Raw genomic sequence first — 22,497 nt, 5'->3', positions numbered from 1 at the left:
TGACAGGGAGAAGAACTAGTTGTGAGAGTGGCAGATATGTTTGAATGCTCAGCCAAGGTAGATCTGTTATGTGAAGGTCAGAGCCTTAGTAGGAAAAACTCAGGATCCTGAGAAAGGGTACAGGGATCTCTGGATGTCCCTGAGGATGTTGATTCTACAAATCCTCTGGACCCTCTAGATATGCAGAGGTGGCCACCCTTCCCTTCCATAGCAGGGGTTAGTCCTTCAGCTGTGCTGGAAGACGCTGCAGAAGCCTCTCCCCACAGGGCAACCGGTGCCCTCCTCAGATTCAGCCCACATTGCCATTCCTGGCTGCCAGGCCAATAACTAGGGATTGGATTTTTAAGAGTGTTTGGCCAAGGTGCCAGAATGTAATTCTAAATAAGCAATAATTTATTAACTTGGGGGCACTTTCTTGGGAAATAAGGATTAACACCCTAGCAAAGACGCTAAGCACGGGGCATGTGTGCTACTGTGGTGGCTCTTATAAACTTAGAAAAACAATGCGAAACTCTCAGTAAGTTAGAAACGCCTGCATTTTCCTGGCAGTTTTCCTCTTCCGAGGAAGGAAACCAAAATGCTTGAGACAAGTGGGCATGCTGGAGTGTATGTATTATGTAAGGCTAGGAAACCTACCATAAGATTATGTCCCATGAGAGGGTCAGGAGGACAGACCACCATCAGGAATGTGCTGGTGAAAGAGATGTGGGCCAGCGATGATGGTAGGTGGTCATAGAGTGGTGCTCATTTCATGAATTGATGACTAATGGGGCCCATCAATAGTAGAAGCCGGGTGGTGACGCTTAATCACCAGAAGCCAGAAGGTCACAATTCTGTAAAAAACTGGCAAGGTCACAGGAGGTTGTGGAGATGGTAAATAAAGCATGTGTCCCCCGGGGCAAATAATGGTACTGCTTATCATCAATAAGAGAGAAAGGAAGAGAGGCAGAGAGGGAGAGGAAGAGGGACAGAAAGAGAGAGAGAGAGAGAATGATAGAGGAGCAAGAGGCTGAAAGAAGTCCTGCCCAATAAAACATGAAGATCCCTTTCTCAGTTCTCAGAGGTAATCAATTTTCAGGTCTAGAATCCACTGACTAATGAGGTGTCTGGGTCCCTAAGAGGAAGGACTCTTCAACTCCATGGCAAGTATATACCATGACAATTCTCCTATCCTTCCCCAAAGGGACTTACAGTCATTACCTAGGTAACAGTACCCTGGGAAAAGGAGAATAAAAAGGCATTCCAGGACTACTGGACTCAGGGTCTGAGTTGACATTGATAAGCAGACACCAAAGGGTCATCATGGCCTCCTGTTGGATTGGGGCTATGGGACCAGGTAATAAATGGAGTCTTGACTAATATCCAGCTCACAGTGTATCCACTTGTTCCATGGACCCACCAGTGACCATTGGTGCATAATCAGAATTGATATACTTGGAATTGGATTGACTGCTACATTGGGTCCCTGGCCTAGGGAGTAATTAATAGTATAATGAAGAAGGCCTAATGGAAACCTCTGGAACTAATCTCCCCTAACCTCCTGCCAAGATAGTAAATCAAAACAGTATTTTATCCGAGTGGGGACAGTGGAGATGGGTGCTACTATTAAAGATCCAGATGATGTAGCGTGGTGCTCTCTATCGTATATCAAGTTATTTGTTTAGTCTGACCCCTGCAGAGACCTGGTGGATCCAAGAAAATGGCTACAGGCTACTGTAGATCTAACTACTGTTCTAATTGATCTAATGGTTGTAACCCTAGGTGAAGCTGCTGTGCTAGATATGGTATTATTGCTAAAACAGTTCAATAAAGCCTCTGGTGTAAGAATGTGGCTATTGATTTGGCAAATGTAATAGTTTCCATTGCATTGATAAAAGGGGATCAGAAACAGTTCACATTCCTATGGGGCAAATGACTATGTTCATATATAGAAAGAGAAAGAAAAAGCCCACTGTTGAATTATGGGTGAGTTGGCTAGGTGGTGTATTCATGCCAAAAAGAGAAAGCAACTCTATTACAGCTGCATTTGGGAGAATCTCTGAGAGACAATGAGAAGGCAGATCTTCCTAGTGGCAAGAACTATGGGTGGTGCACTTGGTCATCCACTTTGTGTACAAGGAGAAATGGCCCTAGGTGAAAATATTCATAGATTTCTGGGCAGTGACCAGGAGCCTTGTGATCATCAGGGGTCTGGAAGGGAAAAGACTGGAAGATTGGAGACAAGGAGGTCTGGAGTTGAGACATGTGAATTGACCAATGGGAGTGGATTTTCACCCTTAACGACCACTAGAAAGCATCCACCATGGAGGAGGCACGAGACAACACAGTAGATAAAACAGCTTGGCCAGTCGATATTAGCTAGTGTTGTCCCCCTAGAACTGACATGATGGGCACGTGAATGAAGTGACCACAGTGGCAGAGACAGGCTATGTATGGGCCCAACAGCATGGACTCCCACTTTTGCCCAAGAACAACTCCCCCATGGCTTTGTTAAATTTTCCTTAAACTGCACAGCAGTCTAGAGCACTTCCACCCAACTGGTATCCTGATCTGATGGCTCTCTCAGCCTTATCTGGCTCCCTCCCTGTTTCCTTTCACGTAGGAATTTTCCCTAATAAAATTGTTTCATGTTTAATCCTGTCTTGGCATCTGGAGGACCTGGACTTACATAGCCCTCTACCCTCGGGATGCACAAATGTTCGTTGATAGGCTCCAGTTCTCCTCCCTAGAAGTAGCTTTCCTCTCTGCTGTTTCCCATGACCCTTAGCTCTTTCCTCTTCCTTCTCCATATCCTCCTTTTAAAAAAATTTTATTTTATTGAGGTCACACATAACATTGTCTAAGTTTCAGGTGTACATCATTATATTTCAGCTTCTGTATAGGCTGCACTGTGTTCACCACCAAAAGTCTCGTGTTCACCTGTCACCATACATATGTGCCCATTTACCCCTTTTGCCTTCCCCCCACCCCCTTCCCCTCTGGTAACCACTAATCTGTTCTCTGTATCTATGTGTTTATCTTCCACATATGAGTGAAATCATACAGTATTTATCTTTCTCTGTGTAACATTTACCTTACCATAGTACCTTCAAAGTCCATCTTTTTTGTTGCAAATGGCAGAATTTCATCTTGCTTTATGGCTGATTAATATTTCTTAACCACCCCTAAAGAGGGCATTGGAGACTGTGCCTTCTCTGGGGCCTGAGTAACTTGCTCAGGCTCTGCTTCTGAATGTTAGGAGACCAATAGACATATTAAGCAACAAATAGTCACAATCTGTTTTATTCCAGGCTAGTGACAGTACAACTCTGGCAAAAACGTAGCTTTGTATCTATTTAATTTTGGTAGGCTCAATTTGCCAATAGCCACACCCATGATTCTTTTTGAGACGTGCCTTTCTCTAGACTAAATTGCTGGTAACTTGAGAATACATTCTTCTTTGGGAGAGCCACTTCTTTCGATGTCTTTCCCTGAGCCATTTTGACCTACTGAAAGATGTTACTTCATTCTGCTACAAAGCATTTGCTCACATAATCCCACACTGAACCTCATCCTGTTTGCCTCATCCAGTTTCTGTTTTCTGGAGTTCTCAGGCTTCTTTTAGCCTTCACCCTCCCACTTGCAGTATTGTTACTAGAGCATTTTGTGTATGTTAGAAGCACCATGTTGCAGACGATCCTGTTAATTGGACATTCCGACAATTGCTGGCTTCCAAGTCTTCATTTCTCCTCTCAAGCATTTTCAAAATTTCCCCAAACAAGCCTGATATCCAGGTCAGAGCCTCACTTTTGCCTACTTGCTTTAGTTTACCCTGCTAAAAACTCACTCATGGTTTTTTGTTGTTGTTGTTATTACTTTTATTTCCGCTACAACACATAGAGAAGAGGAACAAGGACTGACCCTGGCGTGCTCTGACATTTAAGTATCAGGGAGAAGAGGAGGAACCAGCTGAGGAGGCTGTGAAGGAGCAACAAATGAGGGAGGAGAGAAACCAAGGAAAGGGATGCTAAGTGGCAAGAATAGCAATTGCGCTCAATGCTGTTGATAAGTCAGGCCAGAGGCAGACTGAAATCCACCATTTGCTTTAGCCACATGGTCATTGGTAACCTGGACCAGAGCAAGTTTGGGTGGAATGATAAAGTTGGATCCTAACTGCAGTGGTTCAAGAGGGAACAGAATCTGTATCTCATTTCTGCATTATTTAAAGAAATCTCTCCCTTTCCTTCTGTTTCTTCAATTCTTCATCTCTGCCGATCACGTCAATTAGAACAAACCCACCCAGTAGCTGAGGATGTCTCCTTCCTAGAAGGTGGAAGAATGGGAATAGTTATACCCGTTTTAATGCTTTGTCCCATCTCATCCCTTGGTCTGGTCTGTTTGTAGAATCTCTGAACCGTGGCTGTCTTTTGCCTCACGGCTTAGCATGAAAGTTAGCCATAAGTAGTTTTAATGGTAGTAACAGTTTGCCTTACCCTTCCAATTCAGAGTGTTGGCCTTCCTATCAAACCAAGTGCCCGCTCACACCAGTATTCAAGGTGCAGAAATGATCAGCTTCCATTTCAAGGTGGTTGGAAAAAGAATGTAGTTCTGGGCACCTGAGTTCTAGTGCTGCTTCTAAAACAATTGGGTGATTCAGTGACAGTTCTTAGTTGTAAGACTGTCTGAGCAAATCACTTAGAAAATTTCATCTCTGAAAAGAGAGAGTCTTTATGGTTTCCTCAGATCCATAAATGTCAATGCCTTACTGCCCTCAACTCTTCATTCATTTCTTCTTCCCATATGTCGAAGAGATAGACAATATTATTCATGTTTTAGAGATCAGGAAATGAAAGCTAAGAGAGTCGAGGTGATTTACCATGTTTTAAAGTTGGTAAGAAAGAGAACAACTTAGTATTGCAAGCCATGAAGCCAGGTGGCCTATGTCTGAATCATGGCCCTGTAACTTACCAGCTTTGTGACCTTGGACAGTGACTTATGTCCTGAGACCCAGTTACTTTTACTGCACAATAGGGCTAAGGCCAATATTTGAATTATGGGTTACTTGGAACATTACCTGTGATGATCCAGGTAAAATGCATTAATATTCCTCAGCATGTAAGATGTATTCAGTAAGTGTTAACTTATAATAAAATGTGTTTGCTTTGCCTTTAGTATTGGGCTTGCCACTTGCGTCTGAAACATATATCAACTGCCTGTCTGATCTTTCAAACCTCATTTTTATTTTGGAATTCTAGTTACTGGAAGATATGACAAACTGTAACTTTTTCTTTTTAGGAACAAATTAGTATAAAGGTAAGAGGAATTTTATCATTTTCTATCAATTTCCAATATCAAAATCGACAAATCAAGGCAGCCCAAATTTGAAAATGTGCACAGTGGAAGATCACCACTAAATCACCTCATTTATTTTCTCTTTCAAAAATATATATTTTAAAACAGCAGGATAAAAAAGGAAAATTGTATTAGAAAAAGGGCTGTTCCTCTACTATCTTTGCTCAGTGATTGATTGTATTTTCTCCCAGGAATTGAAGAAAAGAAGAGAACATGAGGGTTGATTGCATCAAAAGTGTGACACGAATAAAAGAATCATGAAATCACATATGTCTGCACAGAAGTCAACTAATAAATCAAAAGCGTGTTCTTAGCTAAGTCAGATGTTTCTTTGAAACAGCATATGGTGCAATTCCAATATACTCTATATTCACCCACCTAACAGGCTGTCTTGGTGCTTTCAACTAGTGAGAAATCTAGCAGCACAAATGTTTAGAAGGCTGGTAAAACATTTTAACTTTGTTGTATGCCCAGATTAGCTGTTACTGGCCTGGTGATTACATTGTAAAACCTAAAATCATAAATGGGGAAAATAACCTATTGGCAGGAATGAACGCTAATTGTTACTACGTCCTATATTAAATGTGTTCATAGTTTCTTTTTAGCAGCTATTTTGATGTAAAATTTAACAAGTTTTCTTTCATCTCATATCAAGTCTGTATTTAAAAAAATTGTAGATTTAAATTTCTGCACCATTTTTAGAGTTGAGTCATAAAATTAACATATGTCATAATTTTAACCAAATCAAATCCTCATAACAGAATCATGTCCTAATCAGGAAAGAATGAAGACTGTAACGTTTAAAAATATTATGATGACTGTATCTTGCTATAAAAGATAACTAAATTCCGGTATAATTGAAGAAAACTAGTTCACATGGATTTTTAAACTTTCAAATACTAAAAGTCCATGGCTATGTGAAGGTTGCTGTGGGTGGATATAACTGTGGCAAAGGAGAAACTTGTTAGACTATGATTAATTGACAAGGGTAGGAGGAATTTGTTTCATTAGATCATTATTCTTTCTATTTTTTTAGAATCTGTATATTTAATTGCCATTATATGATAATGTCAATGTTAGTCAATGTCAAATCTGAAAACTATATTCTGCCCCCATACATCCCTTGACCAAAACATTCAGCCATTCATGATTGTTGGTCACTGATACGCAATGAGGACAGACTTCCAAAGAAATTTTTGAGTTCTGTATTTTATCAAATCCAAAAGGGAAGGAGGTTAGGAGGATATTGGTGAAGGAGTAATTTTGGAATAGGAAAGTGATAAAGAACACATGGACACAAATTTCTAACCAGTTCAGCCAGTTGTTTTACTCTCTTTGCATGTGTAAATTGGTGAGTTTTTCTGAACAAAAACCAAACTCTCTCATCTCCAGTGTCCACACTCAGCAGCATCCATGGAGTTCATGAGAAATAATAGTGGACTTCTTCCTATATGTTGAGATAGTTGAGTGTCCTGAGAGAGCCCTCAAGCTACTTTGCCAGGATTCTGAAATCCAGGTTCTCTTGCTTATTTCTTCCTTTCATTAATTCTACTTATTGTTTCCCAAGGCTTCTAATTCTGTATTTATTATCTATTCACAGCACATCATATTTTATAAGTATGGTGCTATCAGTAACAGCAAAACAAATAATGGATATGCTACATTAAAAATCCAAGTGGTCAGATGTTGATGTGACCGGCTGTATGTGGCTGAAGGACAGTGGGTGTTTTAGTTGTGTGATTTTTCCCTGTCTGGCCCATAAATAAAATAATGGAAGAAAATAAAAAGGAAATGGCACTAGTGGAGGGTTTCCTCTTTGATAGACACTTAGTGCACTTTGTCTCAATCATTTTTCCACTGGTCCAGACCCAAGACCAATTCTGTTCATAGTTGAGAAATATCAGTGAGCCTTGGGACACTAACATGCTGACTCAGCATCAGGCCATCCGTATGTAAGGTCTGGCCCCAGGCTTGTGTCCCAGTTGCAATAAGTGATGTTGTCAGGACTTCGACCAAAAATGTGACCTTTCCCTACTTAATTAATAAAAATGTGACCTGTCTCCTACTTAATTTCTCCATGACTTATTCTTCTCTCTGAATCTTTCCCAACTTTACCTAATACCAGACTCCTGGATGCCTTCCCATCCTTTCCTGCTTACTTATCCAGACTTCTTATTGCTTGCAGCTGCTTCCCACTGATAATTATGTTCCACCTTCAGGAGAAGCTGTGTCATACCAGGATCTTCCTGCCATTAATTGACTGACTGCTTAGATTTCTCTATTTGCTGTAATTCCCTAACATGACAGATATAGATTCAGAATTACCCTCTTTTCCCACTTTGGGATCCATCCCTCATTGCCTCCTCTTTTCATTAAGATCAGCTTAGTTTTGCTGTCTGAACTTCCCTGTGAGCTCTGGTTCTCTGATTATGGGAAAGAGAAAGAAAAATGAGGGCTGAGAATAAGAAATATGGCAGCCGTGAGAAATCTGAACTTGAGAGTTGTCTCTGCTTCGGAGCTGTCCTGGATAGATTCTTCCATTCCTCTGTTCCTTTCTAATTGTATGGAGAAGGGGCATGTGAAGTATTGGTTAATTTGAAGCTAGTGTATACATTAGCTCATAGGTAGTGATTTTGGCAGCTATTTGAGTTTATCCACATGTCAGTAGCTGTAATTGCAAGTTTCTTTCTTGTTAATTCCTGAAGTTGCTGCTCTTCTTCCCCTGCTGTGAAATTTTGTCCCTCTCCAAAACAGAACACATTTTTTTTCCTGATGTGCAAAGCACACTCATTAATTTCTCACTTAGTGACGATTCATTAATCATGGAAGGGCATGTGAGCTCCAGTAAAAGCAACTCCTTTAATTTAATTTAACAAACGTTTATGGAGTGTTTAATGTGAGGAGCAAAGCACCAGGCATGAGACCCAAAGAGATCCAGTTTGAGTGATATGTAAATAAGTTTAATAAATATGTTATGTTTAATAAACTTTTCTGAATCAGCTCTAATTAGTATGGACTTTATTGTGGTTTTAAGTTTAGATAATAAGTTCTAACATAAACTATTTTGTAATAAACATGAAGAAACATACTTGGATTGTTTCCATAAAGAATGAATAGCTTTTATTTAGGTAACTTATCTGTGGTTCACAGTCTCATGAAAATAGTGCCAGATCAAGAATTAAGCGCTGCCATATGCCACTGGTTATGCCTTCCTTTTGTACTCCCTTTTTTCTCTGTTGATTCCATTATGTGGAAATAATACAGGGTCAGAATCAGGGAAATGGTTAGAGAAGGAATGACATCTGAGCAAAACTAGGATATAATGTGAAATAGTCATTTTAATTTATTTATATATCAGGTCATAGATGATGCAAGACTAGAATAGACAAAGACCTGGGGGTCAAGTTCGTTTCAATCATTACACAGGTAAGGAGGCTCAGACCGTGCATGGCCCATAACAAACTCTTGCATTTGTCTGATTGCAAATACCGAGCTGCTTTCTTCTCCTCCTCCTGGGTACATCTTACGCTGGAGTGTGCCAACACTCACTAGGGCATGTGGCAATTTGCCATGAGCAACAAGTCAAAACGGACATAAGGTACATCATCCTCCAGGACCAATTTTATTCAAAAGTTTCTGAGGAAAAGTTAAAGAACTTAATTAGCAAATAATTTGAAACGTTTTAAAACTCAAAAAGAGCATAGACAAGTTATGGCTTCCCATTTCCCCTTTGCCCCAGTTCCTACCAGTAATTTGGGTATTCTAACCAGATCTTAGATTCTCAATTCCATAAGCTCCTCATTTCTAATTACCTTCACCTCTATTTTCATCATGGCCATCCCACTCCACAGAAATTTTCTGTGTCTAGAAGAATTTTGGATTCTTCTCCCTCTAAAAGGTTCTGTTGTAGTTTCTCATTCTCGGTCTTTTAGTTTCCTAACTCAGTCATTGAAAACTGTGTCTAGAAATCCCTTCTTTCTCCCTATTAGCCTCTCTTCTTTCCCGCCTATGGTGTAGGCTTCTTTTCTCTCAAAGTAGACACTGTCAATATCCCCGATTCTCTTCTCCTGTTATCTGTTCCTCTCCCCACACTCTGTACTCCAACAGAACTAAAAGGACTGGAAGTTCACTGAACGCCCTGCTGTTTTTGGTTTTTGGTCCTTTGCTTGTGTCATTCTCTACTTGAAATACCTGTCATACAGAGATATATTTAATTTTTAAGTCTTTGGGGGAGAAGTTTCTGTGTAAACTTTCACAATCACTCCTCTAGATTAAATGTCTTACTCACTCATTTGCTGCCCCACAGTGTTCTATATCCATTACAGCGAGGCACATCTATCCTCATTTCCATTTACTTGATTTTTGTATCTACCTTCCATGGCTGCTTAATTTCTATATGCTCAGCATCAGTGTACTGCCTAAAGTGTAGTAGGCAATTAATAAATATTTATTGGATGAATTTGTTCAATGAATTGAGCAAGTGAAGTAACACTTCTCTGGAAAAATTCAAATTTTTATTTTTCCAATATTAAGGCGTAAGAGACTTTCAACTTCTTTCCTTGCCTTTTTTTCTGGCTACTAGGAAATACAGGATCAAGTGTGAGAACAAAAGTTATTAGTTATGTTAGCCCTCACTGTTGGTATCTTTGAATTCTTTGTTTTCTTCTATCAAAAGTTTTACATCGTTAACCTTAGACTACGTGATTTTAAAAAGTAAGGGGGGATGTGTATGTGTGTGTTTACAAAGAGCTAGATAAATAAATAATTTCAACAGGTACTATTTCAGAAAATAATATCTTCCTTGACACTTTTTGATACTTGTAGGTGCACCAGATTATCAAAGTTTTTCAACATGCTGTAAAATAAATAAGATTACTGTTTCATACGAAAGAAAATTTTCACGTGAAGGAAAGCATATTCCAGCACCGAGAGCAAATTCCCCCATTTTTGAAATTTATGATTCAAATTAGTGCACAAAAATGTGAATATCTTGAATAAATATACATTTAATTCTGTAAACTTTAAAAAATTTTCCTGACGTAAACATTATCTATGGCTCCTGCACATATCTAGTCAAACATTTAGATCAAATACATAAATAGTATTGTGCCAAACACTGAAGTCTAAGGTCTGTGATCTAGATTTTTGAGAAATTTAGGGACAAACATTAAGATATACAAATTCATTGTAATATAGAAACAGAATAACTAGAAAAACACATATGAAAGCACTCAAATACATCCTAAATTTGGGTAAATTTTCTTTTTACACCAAAGACAGCTAACTAATTCTGTCAAATATTGGCATGTGTTTCAAAGTTTTATAAATAATAATGAAAGAGGTCTATCATATAATCTATTAATTAAGATATATATAAATTGTGGTAGAATTTTCAGTATGTTAAACTAATAAAAAGTATTGTGTGAACATGTAACTTTTGGGAGCTCTTAGAATGAGTGAATTCATAGTTTATTGTATAATTCACATTTATCATAAACAGCGTAATTCATAGTTGTTGATATTGATCTTATTGATATGTTTTGCATAATTAGCAGTGGTGTGCTGGTAAATGTTTAATAACCAACTCTCTGGGGGAAAAAACAGTCCTGGTTTGTAGTGTTTGCCAGTTTCTATGGTGTAAGTGCTCCGACCACAGTTCATTTCCAGCTTCCAACATGAGGTTACTGAAGATGAAGTTGGGAAGGGAAGCTGGCTCTTGGGAACTGTATAAACCAGCCCCAGCACACCACTGCCAAACTCTTATGCTTCTTATTTCCAGTAGAAGCTCACTGTTTTGTTAGGATACTGCTTTTAATAAAATGATAAAAGAAGCCATTATAAGGAAATGGATTACCTTGAAGAGTTATAGTCAAGGATTGCTTTTCTCTCTGAATTTCCTCAAGCAATTGTAGGCAATAGAGTTCAAGTTTGTTTGTTGATTGATTGCTAACTAGGCCTGAGGTTGTAGCAATTTTCTAAGAATTGTATTGAAATTTTCAAATGCAATAAGGTTTCACCCATGCATTCTGTCATCTGGGTTCCTTGAGCTGAGCTCTTAAATTGGGGCCCATAGTCTCTTTTCCATGATAGGTCTCAGAAAATGAGAAACTATCAGCTTCTGAGCATGTTCTGTTTGAATTTACATATATAATTGACAAGGTGTAGTCACACATTAATACTTTCTTTTGTGTCTTCAGCCTTTTGAAACTTTTCCAGATGCCATTTTAAGTTAGTTCCTAAGATCAAGTCTCTGAAGAGTTGCGCAAAGGCTTTGCTTAGATAGAACATGAAATTTCTTCATGTGTAAGTTGGAGACAGTGTAATATTGTGGAGAGAAACAATTTTGATTTTATAGTCGATATTTATAATATATAACAGACCTCCTGATTAAATAAGCAATATTTTAGCTAATATAAGTAAAAATTGTGCAAAGTCCCTAGTTATGTAAGGCAAAGTTTGTTTGAGTGTTTCTAAATATTCAAATAATTGCAGCTTCATCTTTTACATGATATTTAAGGTCTTTGGTATTTTTCTTAGTGATATACAAGCAAAGATATAAGCGTGAAAAATGTTTGAATCAAATAAAACCAGGTATCATTCTGAGCCATTGAAGTTTATATATTTTTATTGTATTGTTATGAGTTTTCTAGAATGAGTAGTCTTCCAGAACATCCTACTTTCATCAATCCTGGAAATATTTCAGCATTAATAACCCTGTTCTTCAGATTTCTTTAGACCTCTTTCCTGAAGTGTGTACCTGGGGACACAAATCCCGTGAGATGCTCCTTGAAAAGAGGGAGACTATAGAGTCAAATATGAAAAGTGTTATGTACACTGTCTACCCCCAACTCTTAAAGAGTCAAGATTCGCATAAGAATATTAAGGACTCTGGGAAGTCCTGTGGAAAATAAATCTTTAATATTTGTTTTAAAGCATTTCCCAATTATATTGATCATGGATCCTTTTTTTATGTTATCTTAGTAACATCCATAAAACATACTTTTGAGAATATTTCCTTTACAAAATCTGTTTGAAAAAATATTAACTTTCCATTTTCAGGTCAATATTATACAATGCATAGCCAACTTAAAAATTTAGGAACCAGTTTATAAATTTTCTAAGAAATTGAAAATAACGAAAATTGACTCAAAAGATGTAGATATACTAAATAAAACAATGATCATGAAAGGAATTTATTATGCTGTTAAATGAAGGCCTTGCCTGTAAAAATACCAAAGAATTTCATGGATAAATGTTTTCAAACCTTCAAAGAACAGGTAATTCCTATGCAATTTAAATTGTTTCAGGCATAGAAAATAAAGAAAGCATTCCAATTCTGAAAAAAAGACACCCCAAACTCATATGACATTCACTCCAAAATCTGACAAAGACGCCACAAAAAAGAAAACGATAAATCATCTCACTTATGAATATTAATGCAAAACAGTAAATAAAATCCAGAAAATAAAATCCAGCACTACATTAAAAGAATAATATGCCACGACCAAGTAGGGCTTATTTCAGGAATGCAAGAATGTTGAACAATATGAAATGGCCTAGTACAATTGACTACAGGTCAAAGAAGAGTAATCCTTTATAAAACAGGAAGAGAATGATACTTCCTTAAATAAAATTATATGCATATCTGAAAGCAGTTGCTGGCATTGTTCTTGATGATGAAACACTTCAAGTATCCCCACTGAAGTCAGGAATAAGGCAGATGTGCCTCATTTCACCATTATTATTTAATATTTTTCTGGAACTGTTATAGATAAATGAGACTGAAGAGTGAAATAATGATCATAAACATTAGAAAAGAAGGGGCAATGTTGTGATTATTTGCAGATAGGATGATTATATATTTGGAAAACCCAAGAGAGTCAATAAGAAAAAGTACTGTTAGAAGGAATAGAAGAATATAATAATGTGACTGGTCACAAAATATATAAAACAACTTTGATAAAACCATAAAAAAGAAAATGATATAAAAAATGTTCCACTTATAGTTGCAGATAAGAAGAAATGTAACAATAAACTAAATGCCTCAGAATAAATGTAACAAATATACAGTTCCTAGATGAAAAATAAAATTTGAATAAATGGATACATATACCTTATTCTGGATAACAACATACAGTGTTATAACTATGTTGAATTATTCTAATTAATGTATATATCTATTGTAATTTCAATTAAAATCCCAACAGAGTAATTCTGAAGTTCACCTAGAATAATAAATATGTGAGAATAGGTAAGGTGTTTTTGTATTTCCAAATTTCTACAATGAATAGTATAATGGAAAACAATATTAACCAAGTAACAGAATATCCCTAAGCTCTCCCTGCCTTGGTATACTAGAAATTTATATCTCATTTAAGTCACAGTCCAGTGGGTCATACCTCATTGGATATGTCTCTTGAGGGATCCAGGCTCCTGCTGTCTTGTGGCTCCATCTTCCTTTAAGTCCTCGAAGCTCTACCCATTAGAGTTGCTTCTTAACATCTTTGCCTATAAATATGCCTCATCCCCAGGCCAGATCTCAGACATATAATCTCACTTAACTGTTTGTGAAACTAGGAAGTGGAATCTAGCTGTGCACACAGGAGGAACGTCAAATATATTTTGATAAAACAGAGCTGTCTGGCAAAACTTTCATAATCAGAAAAAATATGTAAATTTTGAAGTACATAATGTATATCACTGTATCTGTCTTGAAGAAAACTTAACAATAAAATGAACTGTGGGTTATCAATGCTTTTTAAAATATAGATTTTCCCTTATAGATTAAGAAATACTATCTTTCAGAGAGAAACTAATTGTTTTTAGGCTAACAGTGTGTAGAAACATGCTTTAGCATTCGTGGGCAGCTGAGCTAATTGGAGGAGCTAAGTGGGTGGATTTTCTAGTAGCTCTGAGTGTTTCAAACTGTTTAGGAAACAAAACTTCACTGAAAGTTTCTGTGGGCTCCTACATCTGGAACATAGAATGAACAAAGCAGCCAGAACTCCATCTGGTGAGTGTATGGCACTGAAGACATCTTGAGAACATGGGTGTCTTTCAACAATTATTATAGCAGTCTGTGAACACTGATTTTATGTTGTATGAACTATGAGCTTGGGAAATTATAAAAGGATGTTCCTAAACGTATACTCTAAGGGTAGTCACTACGTAGTATTTTTGTGAGCATCAACAGCAATGATATACGCAAAATTACCATTTTGTATAAAATATTATGTAATCTTTGGTAGATATTTATGTTTTCCTCACATATAAATTGAGAACTTACAGCCTCCAGACATGATTCAAGGCACTGGGGATGTGGCATTGATGAAAAGGACACACTCTCTGCTTTCAAAGAGCTTACCTTCTGGTTGGGGGTGCATGGCAAGCAGGAGACAGGAAATAAACATATAAACAAGTAGATAAGATAGTTTCAGATAGTGATAAGTGCAATGAGTGACAGTAAACAGGCGAATTAGCTAGAAAGAGACTGAAAGGGGGCAGGGACTGACTATTTGGCCAGACAGGCATGGTATAGTTGAGAAGGCAGCACTTGAAATGACACCTGTGTGACGAAGAGAGGGGCAAGTTATGCAAAGAACACTCAATAAATGTTTACTGAGTGAATGCACTTCCTATTTATTTTTTGGTTGATCTTTAAATGCATTTTGCACCATGAAGTCAAAAGTAAAATGTTCTCAAAGGCTCAAATAACACTAAATCCATATACAAAAGATTTTTGTGATCTAAATCAAGTTATATTCCTGGACATCAGGCAGAATGACAGCTCAATCTGTCAGCTTTTTGAAAGAGAAGGACATTTTATTTATTTATTTTTTTGAGGAAGATTAGCCCTGAGCTAACTACTGCCAATCTTCCTCTTTTTTTGCTGAGGAAGACTGGCCCTGAGCTACCATCCATGCCCATCTTCCTCTGTTTTATACGTGGAATGCCTACCACAGCATGGCTTTTTGCCAAGCAGTGCCGTGTCTGCACCCAAGATCCAAACCCGCGAACCCCGGGCCACTGAGAAGCTGAACATGCGAACTTAACCGCTGTGCCACCGGGCCAGCCCCAAGAAACCGGGCCAGCCCCAAGAGCAGGACATTTTAAAAAGAAGTAGAACTTTATCATAAATGATGAAATTAGCCACAGATGTAAATGTTGTGGCTCCTACTTCTGGCTGCTCTCCCCCAGTCTCCAATGACTCCATCACCTGCCCTGTTCTCTTTCTTTCCAATACTGCTTAGTGTCATCATTCTTGGTGACTTCATCCACATAGCTCGCCCTTCATACCAACAATTAAGCAACAATACCTGTTTCTTCATCTATAAATTTGGACCAATCATTCCTTACTAGTTACTCAGACGACTGATGTAAGAATCAATTGTCATGATTTATGTGAAAATACTATGTTATCGTAAAGCCTTATTTTATTATTTTTCTGGGTTTGTAGAACATTTTAATGCATTGGTGTCATAATTTATTAAATGGGTATGTTGTTGACATTCTTCACTGCTTCCTTCATAGGAAAAACAATTGCACTTCTGGTTAATTAAATGCATGTCCAACCATTAAATAAAAACCGTTTCCTAGCATTTCATTAAAATGTAGTTTGTGAGTGAATATGAATAATAATTCTCAGAAGATTTTTGTCTCCTCAGCTGATTGTCATCACTTTGGCTGGCTGTGTCTTCCAGGGAAGTGTTTTAGAAAACTTTGATGATTATCATCTGCTTCATGAATATGAATTCTTGGGGTTGAAAAGATCACAGAGCAAGTAAAAACAAACAAAAAACTCCCCCAAATCTATCTTTGTGTTAAGAATTCTCTGATAGGAGGTAACAAGCTGATCAAAGAGTGCCCTGAGATATTGTCCCATGAATAGCTTACATAATCTGATTGTAGCGATAGGGCACTCCACCAGTTGAATGATAAAGATCTTGGCTACCCTCAAGAGGCCTTTTAAAGATGTTGTTGGTTTAGTGTTTAATATACTGTACAGTGCAATTTGCTCAAGTCACAAAGTTGCTTTTGGTAAAGTCTTTTTGGCAGAGTTAATGGCAACTTTGCTAGGCAACACTAGTGGCTTCCTCATTTCCACTCTCAACTATACTGGAAATCGCTGTAATTTTCCACCAAAAGCTATTTTAAGAACCGTTGGTGAAAGATTCTACCACAGAGAGAGAACTCACCCAAAATTAAGCCCTTTGTCAAACACATATTGATTTTCTTTTGTTTCTCTTTTTACTAAGACTCCTTATTTGCTAGGAAATGGGGCTGTGCTCATTTCCATTCTTTCCAAGTGGGTGTCAACTTTGGACCTGTAAGCATAAATTCAGGCCAGTTCCTGGATGTGCTGTCAGTAAAGTACCTATGTGTCAACAGCCCTCTGGAATAGGGTTTTGTTTCTCCAGAAGAAGCATTCTTTTTAGGGAGAAAATTTATGTTGATGATTTTCAAATTATTGGAACTTCTCAGGCAATTTTCCAGCTGGCCCACCCCTATACGCTGACTTGAGAAGCGCCAATTTTGGATTTTTGGCAGTCGCTAGCATGACCTGGTCAACTTCAAGAGGCAGCTCAGGAGAGATTTCAGCATCCACATTTTAACACAATTACCAGTTTGCTTCTGGATAAAGTCCAGCACTTTATTTTTAATATATGAGGCTCAATATCTCTTTAAGACCACTTTCTGTTTATGTTCCATTGTGAGAAACCGAAGAGGCTCTAAGTTAGGAAAAATCTAAAACAAAAATGTTCTCTGATTTATGAATTCTAAAAATAATTTTTCAGATTGTCTGACATGTTTGTTTACTCTTGGAGATCCAAATATTCTTTCTTCAGGCTGTTAACTGTATTTTGGTTTAGAATGTTAATCTTCAATGTTTAGAATATTGAAAATGGGAATTATTCTTTTAATATTTATAGAAAATGTGGAACAAAGGTTAAATATCTACCAATTTAAAAAATGATAATTCATACTAAATGTTTCCATTCATTAGATAATCATTTTGTATTTTTAATGGAATTAGTTTATTTACAGACTCAGAGTAATATTAATGATTAAACTCTTGAGCAGTCTATGGATACTATTACAAAGAAATGAGGCTGTGTGTTCCTGAAAGAGAACTGTGCTTTCTTTAGGCACAATGGTGCTTACGTTTGAAACCCGTGTGCACACACACCCACACGCGCGCACACATGACCAAATTTTCACAATGCATATCCAACCTTTGGCAACAGCAAACGTTTATTACTGATAATCATAGAATGTAGGTGGGCTTGAAAAATTCAAAATTGCTGGAGAATAGCTTACTGATGTCAAAGAAAAGGGGGACGTAAATAAGTTTTGAAAGTGTGACCACGAATAGGTTACCTAACTTACCCTAGTCCTAGTTTTCACATCTGTAAAACAAGAATCATAATAGTCAATGTCTATGATAATTATGAGTATTACTGAAGCACAGAGCCTAGTACCTAGACAATATGTAACAAATGGTAACCCTTCATTTGGTAACAATCACTATGGACTTGGGAGTCAAATTGTCCTGGGTTTGAATTCTGGCTGTATCCTTTACTAGCTGTATGATGACTGTGTGAATTAATGAACTGGACCTCCTTTTCCTCCAGTTTTAGATGAATAAATAAAATAAAGTATGTAAAGGGTACAGCCCAGTACAGCCCAGATGTCAATAAATGTTGCTTTTATGATTAATAAAACATTACCAGTTTGAGGATTCCCCAATGGTAGGATTGGGTGGCACCAGCTGTTTCAGTGCTTTTCAATTTGCCTCCCATGGTGCTTGATTATTGGATGGGCACTCTCTCTCTGCTTTATTTGTTTATGGGCATGTAAAATATATTGCTTTTCCACATGAATTTTCATTTGAAGAAAGAGTTGTGTTGCTAAGAGCAGCTAAAAAACGTCTACTTGGTCCAAACTCATTAATTTACAGATGTAGTAATTGAAGCTCAGGAAAGTTAATAATGAAGCAGTCAGGACTGGAATTCAGGTCAGCAGAATTCTGACTCCAAATTATATGATATTTCCACTATTTCATTCTCAGTTGCACTTCAGGTTTCACTTTAATTAAATTACTTCAGGAATGGAGACAACATATGTGATTTTTTCTTGCGCTAATCGAAAGAGAAATTGCTAAGAAAACTATGTGCTAATCAAAGAGAAATTTCTCTAAAATCTCTTTTAAAGGGTTAGTAAGAAAGAAATGAGGAAAAAATAGTATTACTGGGTGTATTAGTTTGAGTCTCTGGGGAAACAGAAACAATAGAAGATCTGTAGCTTTCTCTCTCTCTCTCTCTATCTATCTATCTATCTATCTATCTATCTAGAAAGATTTATTATAAGGAATTGGCTGATGTGTTTATGGAGGCTAAGAAGCTCCAGTGTCTACAGTTGGCATGCTGGAATCCCAGGGGAGCGGATGGTCTAGTTCCAGTCTGAGTCTGGGGGCCTGAGAACCAAGAGAGTCTACGGTGTAAGTTTCAGTCTGAGTTTGAGTCCAAAGGCAGGAGAAGACCAAGGTTCGAGCTCGAAGACCATCAGGCAGAGAGAGCAAATTCTCTCTTGCTTAGCCTTTCGTTCTATTCAGGCCTTCAGTGGATGGAATGAAGTCCGCCTATGTTGGGGAGTAGAATCTGCTTTGCACAGTCTACTGATTCCAATATTAATCTCATCCGGAACCACTCTTACAGACACACCCAGAGTCATAAGCCACCATGACCCAGTCAAGGTGACACGTAAAATTAACCATCACCCTAGGTAAATACATTTTCATCACTGATTCCAAGTATACATTTTTAAGATGTGCGATATTTTCCAATATCAATATCCACTCATTCTCAATAAATATACCTTTTCCTGTATACAGGAAAGTTTAGTTTTTCGTATGTCTAAAATAAATCCTCTAAATAGTCTAATGTGTTTTTTCCTCAACATATAACACTTATATAACATAATCTGAAGTTTTCTGTTTTATGATAATTAATTGCTTAAGTAGCTTGTCTATCAACTTGGTCAAGGGGTGGCCATTATTTTATTGTGTTTAGAATTCTTGTTATTGTGGTATTAGTTCATGGTATTTGATAATTCACCTCATTTTAAATATCTTTTCCTTAAATCTTGAGTTTCCCTTAAGTCTTCTTGCTATACACAAATATTCTGAAGTAAGGAGATCAAGTAACCCTAATGGATTTATTTTGAATCTGGAAGAAAAATAATATCATGACAATTTTAAGAAATAGAAGAATGGCAAGGATTTTCTGTGGTCATTCATACATAGCAAAATAGAAGAGTGTTAATTAATCAGATCATTTTCTACACTATCCAACTCCTTAAGATTATTATACTGTCCCTTGGCAGAGAAAGAAGGAAGAACAATACTTTTCTTCTTCTATTCTGCAATATTTGACACTTTATGGAATTATAAAAACGTTTAGGAAAGCTGTCATTCAATTTTTCATTGATGGCATTTGATAGCATATTCCATCCTATAGTTGATATATTCTGACACCTATTTATTAAGATGTATATTAAATTTTCCAAAAAATTCAAAGGTAGCATATTAATAAATGCATTTCCACCCTTAAAATATGAGTTTTAGTAACTGTCTAAATATTGAAATTGTTACTCAATTAAAACTCCACTGAAGTTATGCTATACTTTTATTTGATGAAGTTATTAATTTCTACGTCACCAATTCAGCATTTTTGATTGTTTGATCAGGACTTGGATGAGGTGCACAGAAGGTTTGTGAATAGCAAAAATTGCACCACAATAGAAACATTAAGCCAACTAATAGAACAAACTTGAAATAATTTGAAAGCACTTTCCAATATATAGTAATTTTGTTTAGAAAGGTCATCAATAGGCTATCTTCCTTCATCTCCTTAGGTCTTTAGCACTGTTAAACACACTCTTTCTTGAACACTTACCTCTTCTGGAGTCTGTGGCATTACATTGCTGTCTGGCAATATTAAAAGTCCACTTTCTGGGGCCGGTTGTGTTGCCTAGTGGTTAAGTTTGGCATGCTCCACTTTGGTGGCCTGGATTCACTTCCCCTGGTGGACCTATACCACTTGTCAGCAGCTGTGCTGCGGTGGCAACCCACAGAAAATAGAGGAAGGTTGGCACAGATGTTAGCTCAGGGCAAATCTTCCTCAAGCAAAAAGAGGAAGATTGGCAACAGATATTGTCTCAGGGAGAATCTTCCTCGGGGGAAAAATCCACTCTCCTCTCTCAATGCAATGCATACAACCAAGTCTCAAGACTATCTTATGGCATCTGATCCTCACTGATTTACCTCCTTGATTTTGGCTTTAGCAGTTTGATCTCATAATAATTGACTACTAGATTGGTCTCAGAAGCTTTGTTATGAATTGTCTGACTTGCGTGCTATCTAGCAGGCTGTGCCTTTTCTCTCTTCATGCCCTGGCTTGAGAGGGTCCAAGATAATACTTTGCTTCTGGCCTTATTCCTTTTTGGAGTGCTCCGCTGACTATTTTCTGTTTCATAAGCTTGACTCATGCATTTCTTATTTCTTCTCCTCCTTCATCATATCATCATGGCTCACAGCTTCAGTTGCCTGATTACACCTAAATCCATATCATCTTTGATCTCTCTCTTGAGCTTCTACCCCACATTTAAAACCACTTGCCAGACATTTTTCGGTTGTTTCACTCTCAAGTTAACAGGTTTATCCTACTTCCCATTCTTCTATATCATGGTCAATGACATCAGTATTATCTTTGTAATCTCTCTAAGTTGTTCTCTTTTTTGTTCCACCTTCAGGCTGTTACTAGATTGCTATTTTTCTATTTTAGGACTTCTTAACCAGTCCTTGCTTATTTCACCTCATCTATTGACTGTTAATTCTAATTCACCAACAAATTTGCCAACTGAAGCCTCTCAAGTTAAATCTGTTCTGTGTACTTCAGCTAGATTACTCCTCCTAAAGCATTGCTGTTTGCATATCACTGTCTAGATCAAAACCATGAATGACTATCTCTGCTCTGAGGGTTGGAATCATGCTCCTTATTCATCATTTAAAATCTCATATATTCCGGGCCCATCCCATATTTCCCACATATCACACACCACCTGCTCTTTCCAAACACAATATTTGTTTGTAATGCACCGATATGCCTTACATACTGTTCTCTCGAGCTTTGCACACAAGATTTGCTTCGCCTAGAGGGATAACCCTCATCATCACCATTGATCTGAATTTTAGTCATTCTTTAATCATTCTTTCATCCATCTGAATAAATTTCCACCTCTTTCATGAAATTTCTGTTGGTGATTTTTCTTCCTTTAAACTCTAAAGACCTCCTTTCACTCATTTCGCAAAATTGTCAAGAGAAAATATTAATACACACTGTCTTAGATGTATGTAATTTTTCTTCTCAAAAATCATGTAAGTTCCTTGAGGGAGGTGTCTTAGGAGTTTCATAGTCCCATTGTCTGTATTAATTTGCGTATGATTTGGTTTGATGTAATGGATAAATCTGCTGTTGTATTTTAGTTTCATATCAGTTTCATACCCTACTTCAGATCCAGATTTATCCTTAAAACCGTTATTTTTCAAATTTTGATTTCTCTTTTCTGAAGTACTATGCAGTGGTTCAGGATTGCATGCTGGAGTGTCCAGGTAGGGAGAGGTCAACTTGTGAAACACCTGCCCTTCCTCAATTTCTTATTTTAAAAGTTTATATCTGGAGATTTTATTCTATGGTTTTACCAGGACAAAACTTCATATTGGAAATGCAGAACTCAAAGTTACATGGACATTTAGTATTGCTTATTTTAACATTATCTTTATTAAGTAGAATTACTACTTTTATTTGCTTAATAACCTTTTACAAAATAAATTGAGGGAGTTAAAAGCCCAAAAAAGTCAACTGTATGACATAGCTAACAAAAAGTGATAGCGTAATTTTTATTGCATTTTTAGAAATATAGTATTTGGAACAATTCTGTCAGGTTAAACACTTTTCTGTTTTCAGGCACATTACATTTAGGAACATTGACCGAACGTGATAGATTTAGAAGTGAGTGTATAGTATGTTGAGGGGAGTCAAAACTATAACTTTGAGAAATGACTGAAAGTATTGGGGGTGGTATTGAGCTCAAACAGAGAAATACTCA

The 22,497-nt window shown here is 37.2% G+C and overlaps 1 protein-coding gene across 2 annotated transcripts in view; it reads left to right on the top strand.

Moving 5' to 3' along the window:
• The window catches only part of LOC103550946 (uncharacterized), a 117,824-nt gene that overhangs the window by 14,789 nt on the left and 80,538 nt on the right, over positions 1 to 22,497 (top strand). Inside the window, exon 6 of one of the 2 annotated variants that reach the window (XR_011542986.1) lies at positions 5,523 to 8,337. The exons of the other annotated variant lie outside the window; for it this stretch is intronic. The gene's annotated coding sequence lies outside the window, so the exon portion shown is untranslated. Of the gene's footprint in view, positions 1 to 5,522; positions 8,338 to 22,497 lie in introns of those variants that run through there. 2 annotated transcript variants of the gene reach the window in all.

Source organism: Equus przewalskii, chromosome 8 (genome assembly GCF_037783145.1).
Source record: "Equus przewalskii isolate Varuska chromosome 8, EquPr2, whole genome shotgun sequence".
In the NCBI taxonomy this organism is placed as follows: Eukaryota; Metazoa; Chordata; class Mammalia; order Perissodactyla; family Equidae; genus Equus; species Equus przewalskii.
This window is presented reverse-complemented; position numbering and strand designations above follow the sequence as displayed.